Source organism: Stegodyphus dumicola, chromosome 4 (assembly GCF_044657685.1).
Source record: "Stegodyphus dumicola isolate Sdum_Otavi_A_Nest chromosome 4, ASM4465768v1".
NCBI lineage: Eukaryota > Metazoa > Arthropoda > Arachnida > Araneae > Eresidae > Stegodyphus > Stegodyphus dumicola.
Genome location: NC_140771.1, coordinates 59,884,047 through 59,898,787, shown reverse-complemented (window position 1 = coordinate 59,898,787; position 14,741 = coordinate 59,884,047). Strand labels below are relative to the sequence as shown.

Sequence of the window (14,741 nt, the reverse complement as noted above, 5' to 3'; positions counted from 1 at the left end):
TAGTGAGAAGTATTTGGAGAATTGAATATCATGAATATCACAAATTTGTAAAAGATTTATTAGATAATAATAATTCCGGAACAATAGATGTCTTCCAACAGTACAATTATTCAATGGTAGTTTTTATTATAGTTATGCAGTTGCAGAAAAGCCTTTGAAGTCTTTCGAAAAAACTTTTGGGAATAATGAAGACATATAACAAAGAAAAATGATTAAATTATTTATTTGTAAGATATTACAAACACATGGAATCAACAACGTTATTGTGCGCAGAACTGATGATGTCACTCGTCGATAAATAAAATAATATAAGAATGTAATTATACCAGGCCTGCCATCTAGTCACAGTATAAAGTAAATAAAGGGTTTCTTTGAAAAGCCAGAATTCTCAAAAATATCTATTACATTCTCTCCTGGAGTCAAATCCGAACCCTTCTAATTTACTGATTGGATGTATTTAGCTTCTGCACCACTAGAAGAGAGGTATACCTTTAATTTCTTTAATTTGCTTCAGAAATTATAACTTTTTGGTAAAATCTAACAGATTTCCTTTTTCTGTTCCAGTCCACAATCCCATATTTCTCATACTACACGCGTTCCTTTGTAACAGATTTAATCAGTCTATGTTTTATCACCAACAACATGATATGCTTTTTTTTTTTTACTGTGTCGTGATATGATAGAAAGCATCAACACTGGTTGCTTAATTTTGTTTTGAACCGTAATGATTTTAATTAATATCGATTGTCACACTAATTAGTATCCGATGGGTTGAGTGTTTTAATAAGTAGACAAATAAAGCATAATCAGCCAGTTTTCAAGTAAATCGAAATTAAATTTCCCATCATTAGAATATCCAGCGTAATTAGCATCGCAATATATATCTGAAAAAGACACATGCCACAATCACATGCAAAATTCAGCATAAAAAGAATGAATAAATATAATAACCCTCTTTTTGGCACAGCTTTTTTCTAAAAATCTTTATTGATTTCAAAGACTGCCAAGGCAAAATGAAGAATGGGAGGTCTGACTGGATTCTTTCCATTAGCAAACGAAAATATCCTAAAGACTTACCTGATAAAACAAGTACTGTAATAAAACATGCTGAGTTCAATAAACACAAGACTTGACGGAAGAATTGTTCAAAAAGATTGTCGAAGCAATGACATATCAGAGGTTGAACTTTATTGTTAATTTCCGTTGTAATGTCTCATTAACAACCAAGGCTTAATTTCTAAAATTAGTGCCAGAGCCCTATGCAAAATTAATAAATAAAATAACTAATAGTTAAAATTCAATAAAAAGTAAAGAGATAAATGCAAAAATAATAAATTATTAAGTTAATAATAAACAGTTAAATGCAAAAATAAAATATTGTACCCCCAGCCTATTTGGCTTCTGTTTGAATTACAATTTCGCTTAAAAACTAAGAAATAGCTTAACCGGCCTCCAGCTGACTTTACACCATAAGGTGTAATATACTATTTCAAGAGATGATTGAAACTAAAACCATTCATTTTCCAGCATATCAGTAAAAAAGTAAAACGATTAGAGCATCACTAATGAGAATAGAAAGAATACTAGAAACAGAATGAGTATATGGAAGGAAACTTAAAAGGAGAATTTTCAAAACCATGTTTGAAAACGAAGAGAAAAAGAGTCCGACATTTTCTGATCGCAATACCTTGCCGGTATAATTCTAGCTGTGAAGCAGATGTGATATGGTGAAAAAACATTTCTCCGAATCTGATGTGATAGCAACGTGAGGACAATCGTAAAGATCTGTACACTTGACGCTTTTCGTTCCCGTATTTGATTCCATTGTTAAAAAATTCTGCAGGAACTGTGCAGGGGGAAGTCACTAGCGTTGCTCGTGCACGACCAGGGTGATCACTTTTAGTAGTTTCTTGACTAAAATTTTACTCGCTCTCATAAATTCATTACACTTTCTGTAATATAAGCACTTGACATGTGTGTGGAGGCTTTTCTTTCTTTAGGAGTCTCAATTTACGTCAAAGTGTTTTTCCCGAAGGAAAGACGGGCATGCATTCAGAAGCTGCAATCGAATTTAAGACGTATTTCTTATTAAAATAAAATTTGACTTCTGAAAGAAGAGCCGAGCCTTTTAATTTAGGGCTGCGGTGCACTCGGCTAGAATTACGATTCATCTCAAAAGTTGAGAGGCCCACCACCAGTCAAGCGTTAAAGTCGCTGAACACTGGTAGCTGGATGCAGGGTTCAAATCCCGGCAAACGGGCTGTCTGCATGAGCGTTTTCGTTGTTTTCCGCATGTGTAACGTATATACGAACTCTTATAAAGTCTTCCATGAAGGCATTCCTCACCTTAAGCAGATAGCCCTCACGTGCTAAGCCATAATCAAATAAACAAAGCAAAACTTAAAAACTGAGAAGTACCGGAGACGGGCTCCGACGCAATTTAAACTCTGTTATTAACAGTCTTTATTCTGGAGTTTCAACCGAAAAATTTTAAATATATCGGACTGGAATGCATCTTGTTCATCAATAAGTCATGGCTTTGCTTATGACGAATGACCAAAGGACTCGAGACGGACAAGGACACTGTTTACTACACGTCAGTGTAAATAATATACGTCCCTCACCCACTGATGCTGTTAAAGGTTGTTATTTCGTATGATATCCGGCCGGTTTTAATAATCCTTCATAAGTCGATACGTCGACCGCATCCTGCCAATTTGCTGTATTGCTTACGCTGCCAATTTGCTGTACTGCCAATTTGCTGTATTGTCTTCCACAACGAATAATATTCTGCTCCCATTCAAGATTACATCTTAGTCTTAAACTACGCCCGCTTGCGTCTTATAAACTCGCCGTAAAATTTGCTTAAGTTACTCAGCGAGTTACGTGGCGAGAGGAGGCATATAAGAAGCAACATAAAGCAAACTATTATTAAAAATTTTGTCATAACTGCCACAAATATGCTTAAATTTCCTAGGATTTCTAGAAAACTACGATTTTCTTTACATGGAATACGCTTAATAATTTTATTTTTATCTGAGCTTCTGTTTTGTATTCAGAGTTTCGAAATTTTCGCAGTATTCTTATTAGATTTTTTCTTGGAAAATTCTATATAATAACAATATTCCTTTAACACGTATCCCTCAATTATAAAGCAACCAGCTAGTTACTCTTGATTACGTATTATGCTTTTTTAAATTTTAAACCACGCCGTATATTCTAAAAGTGCCTTTTAAAAAGTAATGCTACTTTTTTAGCATTTATTATTTTATTTTAATATAACAATGGATTCATGTTAATAAATTATTTTTACTTCTCAAATTTAAGTAAAATTCATTATAAATCTTGTAGTTGTAGGATGTAATAATTTAAGGATAAATATTACGTGAATAAATCCAAGCTTAATCATTAATACAAATTAAATTCCATTAAACAACATTGTTTCTTTTAATTACTAAACACAATTACAAATATCAGCATCACACACGCAAATTTCACCAAATCCAAAGAAAGATTCCTTTCCCTTGTATTCAATCAATCGTCACTTATTACGTAGGCACATCATTAATAATGGATAAAGTTATCTGTTCAAATAAATTTTAAAATGAAAACTGGGCAGCTGTTTAAAAGATATGCTATCCACGATAGGAAGAAGAGAAATACTCATTAACGTTAATCATTTCTACCACTGAGATGAACCATCTGAAAGTAGCGTTTGACTTCTGTTCCAAAACTTATTATAAATTTTAGTAAAAGTTGCTTAGTTAAAATATTTCTTATACCTGTCAAGTATACTGCATTCGTGCAAGTTTGAATAAAATCAGAAGTAATGCCTCAAAACCATGTTTAAATATGTAAAGTATATTATAGATGAAGAATTTACATTTTTGAACTACCAGAACAAAGCGCGAAACTAATCCTTGTATTACCTACATAAGACTATAGATGGTACTGTTCATCATATCAAAAGTTTTAAAATCCAGTCTGTCAATTTATGTTTGAAATTTTAAAAAACTTCAAGAATCAAAAACAAGAAGAAAATACAGAAAATAAAATGTTCAGGAATAACAAAAGGAAATGGCGAGAACAGTATTAGGCTATACGTTTTCCTATACAGGAACACCTGCAATCAAAAAATGTGACACTTTTGCGGAAAAACCATAAGAATTTCTCCAAGTTTCATCAACATTTCTCAATTATAAAAATACGTTTCATCAAAGAGAAGTATTTAAATTTTGAAACTTTGAGGCTAATTAATTCGTGGAATTTATTTTTTTCGTATTGAAATAGTAAACCGAACTAATAGACGGAAGAAAGAGAATAACCGTATTATTGTTTTCTCCAGCTAGTGAGATATCAACGTGCCGCCTATTCGATGAAACATTCTCTGCCAAGATTATTTATTTCTTTATCATTTCATTAGAAATCTATCTTTCCAATAACATGATTTTTTCACAGAATTCAGTAACCTTATTTGAAACACACTGACGTATCTGCTAAACTTCGGTGTGTTTTATGTTAGATACAATGAGGAGCCAAAACATTATGACCACCTACTCAATAACGCGCGCGACCTTCGGCCTGCAAAACAGCTGAAACTCGCCTTGGCATGGATGTCACAAGCTCTTGATAAATGACTGGAGACAATTTATGCCAAATGTCTAAGCAGCAGTCACGTAAAATCGAAATATTACGACATGGTAGTGTTTGACCTCTGAGCTGCTGCTCCTTGACATCCCAAATGTGCTCTATCAGTTTAAGATCTGACGACTTAGGCGGGCATGGCATTAATTGGAATTAATTCTTATGCTCCTCTGACCATTCCAACACCATTCGAGCCTTGTGACATGAGGGGTTGTTCTGCTCGAAGCTTCCATTTCTAGTTGAGAAGACAGACGTCATGTATGGGTGCAATTCCTCCGTAGTTACGTTCAGATACTCCGCAGCTTCTATGGTGTGTTCTATTATAACTAAGGATCCCACAGCCACCTACGAAAAAGTCCTGCAACGCATAACACCGCCACAACCAGCTTGTGCATGACTTGCTATACAGAGGGGGAGCAACTGTTAGCCTGGAAGACGGCGTAGCCTGACACTACAATCAACGTTATGAATGAGAAATCCTGATTCATCCAACCAGGCAACTGTCTTCTACTTACCGTTCAGTATCGATGTTCCGTGGCCCACTGTAGGTGTAGTTGACAATGATGCTTGGTGAACAGAGCACATCAGTGGGACTTCTGCTGCGCAGTCCCATATCCAACAGTGTCCGCTGTACTGTGTGTACCGAAACACTTACACTTGGATCTGCATTGTATTGGGCTGTTACCTGAACAACTATCTGGTGCAGATTTCGTACACCAAGCGGGACAGTCTACAACGTCCATTTTCTTTGATGACGCATGGATATCCAATACCTTGGCGTCTACTGCTGGTTTCACCGTCATTTATCCACTTTGCATAAATACTAACAACAGATCGTAAACAACCTACTAGTCGTGCAGTTTCGGAGATACATGTTACGAGTCTTCAGGCTATTACAATCTACCCTCTATCAAATTCACTTAGATCAACAGCCTTTCTTATCTCTCGCAAAAGTAAATGCAGGTAATGATTCATTCCCTTCCCCAAGCAGTAGTTAAATACCATTACCTCTTAATCGCATGACCTCCATGTTATCCAGACGAGTTTCGTTGAAAAATGTGGGGATCTTCATAATGTTTTGTCTCTTCAGTGTATATGCACAAGCCGCTTTGGTATACGCAGAGTTACTTAGACAAATGAATTTTTATTAATGAGAATAACAAGGGCATACTATGTTTGATACACCAAAACAGTATAACACAGAACTGTTTCTAATGAACAAAGCAAATATGGTGATCTTATAGCCCAAGACGGAATAAATCAAGTCAGCTAAAAAAAACAGCTTTTCAAGACAATGATATTTTTTAAATCTAGATATCAAATTTCTAAGACTTTATCAAGATATGTTTTATGATAGATCTGCTAACTTAATGAACAGACAAAATGAATTGCACCATGATTCGATGGAAAAATTGTGCGAAAGTTTGCTTGGATATATTAATACATCTTTTGTAGGACTGATAAAAATAAGTCGTCGGCGAAATAAACGAGTAACTAATGGCAGACAAATGATAGAAGAGTTGTTGCAAGTTCTCTAAATAAAATCTGGAACTCCGCGCACTTTTAAAAGTACCGTTTGACGAAAGCATGAGTGAAGACAATACAGCACAATTAGCTGACATGGATTACCACCAGATTTCAAAAACTACTAAAGAGTTACTGGATTTAGTTTCACCCTTGGTACTTCAGATCTTTACGAGTGAATTTACTTTTAGTGGCAGAGAACGCTTCCAGTACCGACGCAGTGAATGTTTGAGTCGGCAGATATTCTAACACCACCTTTCTTTAAAGTGCAATAACCTAGATTTTAACACATTTTTACAATTTGCTGGTATTAATATCGTTCCTCGGAAAATGAATTTACGTAACCTTCGAGCCATCTATCAATTTTAGGAGCCAATTCTAAAATAAATCTCTTTTTCTTAAATTTCATTCAAAACAAAATAGTATCAGATGGTTGTATGGAAAATGCCAAATCTTTATCTCAAAATGCTAATATAAAATTCCAAATAGAAAATCTTTTCCATTAATGTGTAAGCTTTTCAGTGTTGTTTGCATTTTTTTAAATCAAAAATTTAAAACCCGAATGACATTTCCTTTCCTATCCCTCAGAAAAGAAAATGCTACACAGAATGAGAATGAAACAAAGAAATTAAAATTGTAAAATGTGAAATGTACTCACCTTAATATTGTTTTTACATGGTTTCTAACAAAGTCTTGTCGGATAAATCATTTAGGAAGTTGCAAACGGAAATAAAGCTTGAAGCGGGTTATTCCACGTCAGCTAAGTTATGATTTTATGAAGAAAAGAAAAGGAAAACGAAAAAGAAGAGCAACGTTGTAAAACTTCCCGTTTGAAGCTTATAGATAGCGATCTCAGGTATATCTTTTTTCGCTTCCTCTTAATATTAACAACCATATACTATGCACACTCTGCAAAAAAAAAAAAAAAAAAAAAAGTCTGAAAGGTTTTGGATTTTAAATTACGTCTAAAGGGACCTTTTTTTAACATTTTGTGTGTTAACTTTATTTATTAAATATCATGTTCTTCGCACTTAAACCATAAAATTCAGTTCAAGAGCAATATTGCAAGATAATTTTAAATTGAGCATATCTTTAGAATTTCCGATACAAAGTCTCACGCGCTGGAGATAAAAATGTTTTTTCTGTACAACGTTGCCATTGCTTGCTTTGAAATCCTTTTGTTTGTTAATCAAAAATTCGTTAAAGTTTTAAAAAATATGAAATCGATAATAAAATAAATTTCAAATTTGGGCTTCCAGATACCCATATTCGCAATAGGATTATGTCATTCAAAATTTAATGGCTCTAGGTACCGTTGTTTTATCACAATGCGAAAAGCATACATACATTTATGCAGATTCTTTATTATTTAATTTCTTCAAATATAATAGTGCAATAATATTTGGTGGCAACAGTTTTGGATATGCTTTTATCAAGTCCGTCTAACTTCAATCGGAACGCCACTTTAAAAAATTATAGTTTTGTAAGAAATGCTCTAGAAGCTGAAGAGCAAACTCTGGTGGGTGCTACTTTGGTAGACGGTTGCACGGATTTTGGCGACTTTTTGGCGATTTGCCTTTTGGCGAGTAATACAACTTATGGTAAACCCATTGCTGGATAAGTTATTTATAGTAACCGATACTTTGTTGTCATTTTATTAAAAAATAATGCGTTTTATTATGCATAACTTCCGTGTTTTAAATATTATTTATGGCTTCTAAATATTAAAAATCAATTTAATTTTACATTTTTATTTGAAATAAAAATTTTGTTGTTTATAATATTTTATATAATTTTATGTTGTGGATGATGTAATCAATGACGTCACCTTACTTAAAAAGTAATTGGTTTTATTAATATCTATAAATTTAATCTAATGTTTTAAACATTATTTATGGCTGTTAAATATTAAAATAAAATTTAATTTTGCATTTGTTTTAAAAATGATTTTATTATGAATGATTATTTAAATAATTTTAATTCTATGCGTGATGTAATCAGCTCCCTGATTGGTTACTGAATATTTGTGCATTACCGCGCCATTTTAAAATTTTATTATTCATCTCTTCGAATTCCTCGGATTTCAAATGAAATGGATATCTCCGTTTCGAAGACGAATGTTGTTATTGGTAATTACCAAGAATTATTCGTATTGGAATAAAAAAATTGCCCTTTGAGACTTTATTTTGGCCAACCTGTCTTTCCTAATCAAAGATTTATTTAGAAATTGTTAATAGCGTCAGAGGAAATTTTGGAGGAAACCTCGCTAATTGCTTCTTCAATGAAGTGCGAGATATTTGGATAACAGATGAAGATGGTTAAAAGATCCGATTCAATTATGATTTCGATTTTTTTGTGGTACTTATTAATAAACAAGAGGTTAAATTACTCAAAAAAATTTAAGTACATATTTTTCTTTTATTTTATAATTATATACTTCAAATTTTGTTAAAAAAATTAATACACTATTTTCAAAAATTGCTGAGATAATTATTGTCACATATGTTTTAATGTTAATTATATTTTATATAACGTATTTTAAAGTATTTGAATTTAATAATATTCTAATTCTTTTAAATGTTGGTAGGATGATTTTTAATTCGATATTCAATTTCAGTAACATTTTAATCTAATTAAACGTTGGCACAATGTTTTTATAGCGGTGTTTTTATTCTCTTTTTTGCTATATGAAAGTAATAATAGCCTTACTTTAGTACTTTATACTCATAGTAAATGTATTTATTTACACTTGCCTGCCCTCTTAAAAAAAGACATTTTCAACAAAAAATTAATCCATTACTTTTAACGATATTTATTTATTTATTTTATTTATTTATTTTTTTTAAGTTTCGAATACTTTACTATGCTTAAAAACAGCGTTTTTCAAGAAGGCTGACGATTGTAAAAATCGCTCCAACGTAAATCGCCAAAAATCCGTGCAACCGTCTACCAAAGTAGCACCCTCTGGTGAATTTTTTAGACGATAGCACACTGAAATAGAACCCAAACATTTAGTTTTAAGAATTCATTAACTTGATGATGTACATAGCCAAAATGACTAAGTCAGTGTGATGGTAGCGTAGTGGTAAAGCTGACGGAAGTGAGAAATGACTTTTGGTGTCGTGAGTTCGAATCCCATACTCTTTTTACACCCTGTTTGCAACTTTTCTTAGCTCCGTATTTTAATCTAATCTATATTTGTGTTTTATAATTTATTCCTGTTATTTTTGTGCATTAAATATAATGTTTTATTCATGTTGTTATGTATTTAATTAAGAGTATGAATTTTAATTAAATTTTCCCCTCAGAATTTATTTTGAAAGTTTTAATATAACACGAATTTAAAACATACTCCCTGTACACACACACACACATATATATTTTTTCTTTTCATTTTTATGTGAATGTACATACATGTGCTGAGACTTTGGGATTTTTCCAGCTCTAAACTTTCACCACCAATTAGACAGTATTAATGCCCTAAATACTATTTCATAAAACATTTCTTAAAAAACGTATAATAATTGCTTTAAAATGCTGTTTTCTTCAGCTGAAGCAGAGGAAATAATTAAATATTTCCATTTTCTTTACTTAATGTATGTATACATATATAAAGAGAAAAAAGCGGTATTTTTCCGTTTCGCCGGCGCAAATCTCGCAAAGTAGACTTTATTGGCGACAACATAAAAAATGTTAACAAATGTTAATTCTAAGAATTTTTTATTTTGAAGGCATAATAACGTTTTAATAGCATTCAAAGTTTTGTAAAAAGCCAATAAATAAAGACAATAGATTTGTAAAAAGACGTTTAAGAATTTACTATGTTTTCATGGTTCAACATCCTGATTCGCCGGTTCGTATCACGTGACCCCAAGTGATCTCATCTCACGCAAACATCTCGGTAATTATCTACATTAATTTCAAGTTAAATCTTAGTTTGGAATACAAGTTTAAATGCAAGAATTATTTCAATTCGTACGAATAGCTTACTCAGAAATTACGTAAAACCGCAGTTCTTTACTTCGCTAGTGAATTCTCATTAGAATTGATAAATTTAACCCTTGACTTTGCCTTTTCTATATTTTCGCCTTCGGGTGAGCGGTGCGATTGCATCCTAATTGACTTAATTACCGCGAATGTTAGGGCATAAAATTGAACTATCCGGGTAAAAATTCTATGTAATTGTATGTCAGTATTGAAAGAAACAATCAATATGAAATGGCTGCTATTTGTTTTGGAAATGAGGCGTAAAAGGTTATCAGCGAGGATATTGTGTTTGGCATCAATTGTACCATTATTGGCAACTTTAACGCCTGCGCCGGCAAAACGGAAAAGTACCAAAAAAGCTTATCTTTATAACGTCTTCTATAAAAAGATATGAATTTAAAATTTATAAATTAAAAATAATATTTTATGAATTATTTTATATAATTTTTTATATATAATTATATTAATATTTTATGAATAATAATATTTTATGAGATATAATAATATTTTATGAATTATGCATATAATATAACTGCGCATAGTGCATTTTAAAACAAACGAGATTTCTAATAAATTACCCAGCTATGACACTGAAGAAATCGTTGCTAAAATTTTATATATATTGCCTGTTTTCTTTCGAAATTTGGGTATATTTAAAAAAAATACGCTCTCATATGGCAGTCAGCGGTGTACAGAGTAAATTTGGTGTACCTTTCTTTACAGTTTCTGTTTATTTTTAAAATACCAACTATTTTTAAATGCATTTAACTCTTTTTTTTTTTTTTTTTGGTTGTTGTTGTTGTTGTTTTGTTTTGCAGTAACAGTACATTTCAGTTTCAATTCTATGTTATTTCATTAAAAGTTTTCTAGAAAAGCCAACAAATTTTTAAAAATTGCTTCAGCTTCTGTGCAATTAGTGATGTTCATAATATGCATTATAACCTTACTTATCTAAAATTTACTAGCGTACTTTACTTTCACAGTTTATAAGAAATAAAAAAAAAAAAAAAAATTCCAATAACATGGAATTTAAGTATTTTAAGAGTCTGAATCTCGTAAGTTAAGTACAGAGACATCTGGTGGCAATAAATGCAATCGACCACCGAATGTCCATAGTTGCGAACGCGTTGCGTCATTGGGAGCAACGCATACACAGATGGAAGACCGTTCATATTATTGCCTTGGATTTTTTTTTATTACGTGTACGGAAGTTCGGCATGGACTTTTTTTGAAGTACAATCATGTCTACAAATTTTGTTTTTCTAATACAGGATTTTAATCATTAAGTTAAAAAAAAAAATGCACCTCCTTTGAGGTCTAATAATAACAACAAACGTGAACAAATAATTTGCAAGGAAAATATATGCTAGCGAAATTCTTAGTTTTAACTGATTGTGGCAAAAAATGTGAAAGATGACTTAATGAAAGTCTTCAGGGATTTAAACTGTTTCATGCTGTACTTGAGAAAAAAACAATGAAAATGCCATGTAGTCAGTTTCGAAATTCAATCCGGATTAAACAAATAGTGCCCAGCGGTCGTATCCACTTGTGCGCCGGTAGGTCGCTGTTGGGAATTAAATCGATTTTCTTTATTTCTGGAAATTTCATTTCCGAATCTTCACATCACCTGTATTTTTTATTCTTTTTCGTGCATTTTACGTAAATATTTGCTTATATGTCTTTGTTGTTAGGTAAAGTTCGTCATTAATAATTCAGTTATGTTTAGCTCCTTGTGAAAATTTTCGGATGCCATTCAACACTCATCTATATGATGACCATAAATTCATTATTCCTTCATCAATTGAAAAATTATCCGTTTTCTCCAAATAACTGAGTGAACGGGCTTACTTTATGCAGTATTCAATGCCTTTTTATCCTGCTAATACGAGAAACTTCTTTCTTAGTAAAATATAGTAAAAATAAAAATGTGCATTAATATGGAAGATTATTCTGATGATTTGGGATGGATTTTTGCTCTTAATGAAAGCAGTAAGTACATACATTAATTGAAACCCGTCTCATTGATCCGTTTTAATTATGGCGACGTATACAAGATTACCTTACAAGAGTATCTAAAATCATTAGGATTACTTCTTATACCACCCTTTTAAAAGGTGACTAGGCGGTGAAGAATCATTATCCATCACCTTTTAGTTCGGGTGCCACTGTAGAATCATTTTGAAACGGGAGGCGTGAAAAATGATTAATGCCTTTCCCGGTACTCGAACCTGGACCTGCTCAAATTACCAGTGTTCAGCGACTTAGCCACTCAACCACTGGTGGCGTTTATTAGCATTTGTATCAAAGTCTTTTCAAAATAATTGCGTAGATACAGTTATTAGGTAATGTCGAATTAATGTATTAATTAAGTTTTCAATATAAAGAAAAACTTTCGCTCAATTTATCGTTATCAGCACTGGCATCTGGAAAAGAAATAATTTATTTTCTGATAATAAAATATCTTTTCAAATGCAATGATTTTGCGCAAAATATCTAACACTTTCGCGCTCTTATTGTTTCATTTCACTTATATTCGATTAATTGCAAGAACAAAAGACTAATGCTAATAGTTTTTTTTTCTAAAAAAAGTTTCAAGAAACGGCGGATATTTCCCCTTCCCCTATGCGGATTTTAAAACTTTGTTGTATTCCAGATTTTAATAAATTATTTAAACACTATTGATCTCCATAAATTCTTTCGGAATATTCATTTACTCCATTTAATTTAATTTCTTGAGTGGAATATTTTAATTTCTACATTTTAGAATTTTTTACATGTAAGTTCGCGTTTATAGTAGGTAGTCAATCTCACATACAAATTCCAAAACTCAGGCATGCTGAAAACAGTGTTGTCATTTCAGAAAGCAGTAAGAAAATACCATTAAAAACTCCACTTGAAATACGAAGGCAAACAAAAAGCTAATTTTGACATTATATATCTTTTTGACAAATTAGAAACTGTAACCAGCTTTTAATAAGAAGTCTGAATACATAATCTATTATATATTATATGATTTATTAAAAATGCATTTCTCATTGCATTTCTGAATTTTTCCTATTTTTATCGATGTTTTGGGATGTAATCAGCGACTGTGGAGGTTGGACTTCCATTACTATAAAGTACCAGGAGGCAAACAGTTGTAAAACCATTTATCTCCATTCAACAAGCTTGCAGAATAATATTATAAACTTGCTGTATGACGACGTATTCAACACGACTGAGCCACCTATCTCTCTTTCCTCTCAGCTGAGAAAAGCTTAGTCTGGAAGGTGACAGCAAAATTAAAGAGATGCTACACAAACATTCCGCCCCTAAAAGGCCGACAGCAAATTGCCACCACCGAAATTGAGAAAGCTGAGTCACTAGCTGATCACTATGCTTCTTACTTTTGTGCAAACAACATCTCCCACCCTCCAATAGAACACCTGGTTTCCAGCACACTGACATAATACCTCTTAAAGCCACGCAAAAACAACATTACTCCTGTCAGACCATCAGAGGTCTACGGCTATATTGAGAAACTCCAAGTCAAGAAGAGTCCTGGAATAGATAAAATTTCAAATAAGATGCTCAAAAACATGGGTGTTTTTATGCTTTTAAAACTGGTTGCTATCATCAACGCAATGTTACGCCTGGGCCACTTTCATTCGCCTTGGAAGACCGCCGTCATCACTTCAGTCCCAAAGCCTGGGAAGCCACCATCAGAGCCATCTTCCTACAGACCCATCAGCCTTTTGTTGTCACTAAGCAAGGTCGCAGAATTTCTCATCTTGCAGAGAATCCTTGCATTCACCGAACTAAACAACATCATTATACCCCAGCAACATGGATTTCGTAAGAAGCACTCAACTGTCCACCAGCTGTATAGGGTCACTGAGCTAATCTCCCAAGGCCTTCAAGACCACCAGACTACAGGTGCCATTTTCCTCGATGTAGCTAAAGCCTTTGACCGTGTTTGGCTTGAGGGCCTCATGCACAAGATCATCACTCTGGGTTTCCCAGAGTACATCACAGCCATCACTTTTTCCTATCTTAAGGATAGACACTTTATCGTTCGTGTAAACAACTCACTCTCTACTCCACGGGCTATCAAGGCTGGCGTCCCGCAAGGGAGTCTCTTTGGATCCATTTACTATAATATCTACAGAACGATATCCCACAATTACCCCACACCACCCTGGCTATGTACGTCGATGACAAGGCAATTCGCTCAAAAAATGCATCTCCAGGCCCAGTTATACAAGCACTCCAAAGCCACATTTACACACTTAAGTCCTGGCTAAATGCTTGGAAAGTAAAGATCAGTGTGGATAAATCTGAGGCCGTTTGGTTCACCAGAAGGAGAAACATCGATAACGAAGACTGCATCCACATGTATGACATCCCGATTCAGTGGACTAAGGAAGCCCGATACCTTGGAATTATTTTGGATATGCGACTCACCTTGACCCCACATATTACCCAGATTATAGCCAAGTTCCGTGTCCGTAAACGTACATTTATCCCTTTAATTGACCGGAACTCAGTTCTTTCTATTGACAAGAAATTACTCATTTACAAGACCTTTTTGCGTCTCATCTTCTCAT

The 14,741-nt window shown here is 33.1% G+C and overlaps 1 long non-coding RNA gene across 1 annotated transcript in view; it reads left to right on the top strand.

Annotated features, from left to right (window-relative positions):
• LOC146997559 (uncharacterized) overlaps window positions 1–14,741 on the top strand; it is a 63,146-nt gene that overhangs the window by 1,044 nt on the left and 47,361 nt on the right. The window contains exon 2 of the long non-coding RNA XR_015040679.1: window positions 6,882–7,024. This is a non-coding gene — a long non-coding RNA (uncharacterized LOC146997559). The remainder of the gene's footprint in view (window positions 1–6,881; window positions 7,025–14,741) is intronic.